Source organism: Otolemur garnettii, unplaced genomic scaffold, assembly GCF_000181295.1.
Source record: "Otolemur garnettii isolate 467f Iridium unplaced genomic scaffold, OtoGar3 scaffold00141, whole genome shotgun sequence".
In the NCBI taxonomy this organism is placed as follows: Eukaryota; Metazoa; Chordata; class Mammalia; order Primates; family Galagidae; genus Otolemur; species Otolemur garnettii.
This window is the reverse complement of record NW_003852536.1, coordinates 650,764-654,092: the sequence shown is the minus strand read 5'-3', so window position 1 is coordinate 654,092 and position 3,329 is coordinate 650,764.

Below are 3,329 nucleotides of genomic sequence, written 5' to 3'. Positions count from 1 at the left end.
CCAGTATGCAAACTTAACACTTCCCTCTGAAATCTTAAATGATGGAACAAGATGGACTCAAAGGCCCTCTCTGGCTCGACTGGGCTTGCAGATGGAGACCATTCAGACACAAGTGTCAAAACCTCAGAGTAAAGACTTTCTGAATTTCCTGTAACTCACACGTCTTTGATGCTCTTTCTCACCACTTATTTTTGTCCTAGAGGGTCCACCATGGCACATAAATCCACTTGTCCAGAGAAGGGTGCTGAGACTGCACCTTACTCCTTCACCCTGGAGATTTAAAACAAGGGCAGCCTTTTCAGTTACAAACAGGCCCAGCCCCAGTGTGTGGGAGGGGATCCCTGCCAGGGGGGTAGTGCAAAACCAGAGACTCAATATTAAACTGACAGCAGACAACTTCGTTTCAGTTAAAACAAAGTCTGGACAGCATATTTCAGCCTAAGTGTTTAAGTTAGCTAAGTTCACGTTTAGATATGCAAAGCAGGATCACGTCTCTTTCAATCAGTTCATGGCTGTTTACAGACAATGAAAAAATGTACACACATATAAATAGACCACTGGCTCAAATAATGGCCCTTCCATGGCTTTTGAGTCTCCATGCATAAATCAGATTTGCGACGCAGACAACCCAACTGTGCAATCTGTTGTTCAGATGGATGGAAAAGCCCATGAAACTGTTTCATCATCCACAGTAAATGGTGCATGTTTGTAAATATCTTATGCTTTGCTGCAGAAATATTTCAAATAGGTTTGGTCTTCCTTTTTTAGCACCACAACAAAAATACCCTCTAGATTTGGAAGCAGAAATTCCTTTTGCTATTATCTTTTTTTGGCCAGGGCTGGGTTTGAACCCACCACCTCTGGTATATGGGGCCGGTGCCTTACTCCTTTCAGCCACAGGCACTGACCCTTCTGCTGTTATCTTTATCTGAGTTGCAGACAATAACCATTCGATAAAAACATTATCCAGTACCTTCACTACACCAGACACTGCAGTTACAGAGGAGAATAAGGCCTCAGAGAGAAGGAGACCAAAGGCAGCAGATTATAACAGAGTGCACAGTGAGCAAAGTGTTTTGTAAATGATGACTAATAAGCTATTATAATAATGAAGTGTGCTCAGCAAGACATCTAACAAGAACCAGGGTGTGGAGAATGTCAAAATGAACTTTCTCTTTTCCATATTGACCTAGAGTCATAACATTTACCATTTACCTTTTAGACTCTGTCACTTACTAGTAGAGGTAGAGGATGGCATGTGTGTTTAAATACAGTACTTTTTAAAGATTAAGGAATTAAGCATGAATAAATATATGTAAGGCAAGGCATTAAGTGGCTAGGGGAGAGTGGGGTTGTCCATAAAGAGGCCATAGTTGTTCTTTCCCTTCAAGGTTCTTACGGGAGAGAAGGTGGTGACAGGCAGAAGGAGGATGCAGAGTGTCTGGGTGGGAGGAAGAGGAGGCCGTCACAGGCTGGGCCATCAGAGAAGGGGTTCAGTGTGGAAGATGTTGCAAGATAGGTGGGAGACCTGGGGTGACTGTAGGTGGGAAAAGAAGTGAAGAGAAGAGTATGAGCAGATACAGATGTCTAGACACGTGAGGAAGGCAGCATGGCCAGAGAGAAGCATCTGGAAGGTGAGAAATGGGTAATCAAGTTAGAGATAGAGGCTGGGTAAAATTATACAGGCCTTGAATGTCAATCTTAGCTCTCTGCTGTTCACCTACGGGAGTGGAAAGGCAATGAATGATTGATACAGATAAATAAAGACTCGTGGAGAAGGAAAGGAATTAGTCTGTATGTCTTGAGACGTACAAAGGAGAGGATGAATGGTCCCAATTGTAGGCCTGAATCATACTAGAATGGGGAAGAATAATGAATAAGACAGCAATATAGCTTTCTTTTGAAAAACAAAATGGAGTTCCCTAGGCAGGTGATTGGGGAAGTAAACGAAGGAACTAGTGTTCTGGTATCTCCGCCTGTCTTGGGTTTCCTTGGCCTGAGTTGGCTCCCTGGAGTCCAAGTTAATGGGGAAAATCAAGGAGCCAGACCCAAGGTTAGTCAGGGAGCCACCACCAAGTCCAGGGTACTCTGAGAAACCAGCCTGTAACTCTTCAGCCCACTGTCTTTCTGGTCTAACTTTCCAAACTGTAGAATTCATCTCTTTCTGAAGTGTTGGGTGGGCTCTCCCACTGGAGGGTGATCCTGGACCACATAATAAATTGTCTGCTGGGCTGGGCCAGGCACAGTGGCTCACACCTATAATCCCAGGACTTTGGGATGCTGAGGCAGGGGAATCCCATGAGCCCAGGGGTTTGACACAAGCCCGTCTCTTAAGAAAAAGAAATTGCTCCTTCAAATCAAGAGATTGCTAAGGGCCTAGCAAGCCAAGCCTGAAGATGGGTCCTTCTTATGATTAAGGCATTCTGGGTTGCAGAGAACAAAGCTATACTCAGTGCAAGGAAATGCACGTTTATTTTAAGGATGCACTTCAGACACTCACATAACCTACGAGCAGGCACAGATCCTTGCCAGGCTTCATAGGATCAGAATCTGGAAAGTCACCAGCAAGCGTGGCAACTTCCTGCCTTCCTCTCTTTGTGGCTTGTATTAGACACCGTGGTATCTCTGTCCCCACATGCCTGTTCTGCGCTCTCCTCTCTGCTCGCCAAAACATCCTTTGCTCATTCCTGGTTTCTCCCTTACAGTTCTTGCACATGGCCTTGTGCATGGGCCTTGTGATCTCTTTGCTCAGTTCCTGAAAGAAGGATTCCAAAGTCCCAAGAGAGGTTCCTAACTGGCCAGCTTGTATTTCTGTGCCTGCCCATTAGCCATGTGGATTAGTAGTCTTTGTCCACCCTGGTCTAATTAGCTGAGGCTCAGCGTGGTCCTTTGGTATTTCCATTCAGGGACCAGGGCAGGCAGATTCTCTGGGAAGAGCTGTGAACAGGCACCCTTCATGTAGTTTTTATGTGCCTGAACATGATATGTTACTGGACTTCAGAGTTTCTGAAGAAAAACCAGAAAAAAACAGCTCATCGGGGGACCAATGGATATTTTCCATTGGTAGATCAGAGCAGTGTCAACAGGGAAGAGAGACTTCTGGGTGCTGAAGAAGCTTATTCCAGAAGCAACTGTTTATTGAGCCCTGTATGTGTAAGGCAGATTGTGTTTTAGCAACACTAAGTCTTGGATTTTTTTTTTTTTTTGTATGAGATGTTAGGGGGTTGAAAGCCTACTTTTAAAAAAGCCTATCTTTTGGAGTGTTTCACATGTCCATTATCTAACAGAGTCCACGAGAACTTTATAGAGGTGGGTATTATAATGCTTGC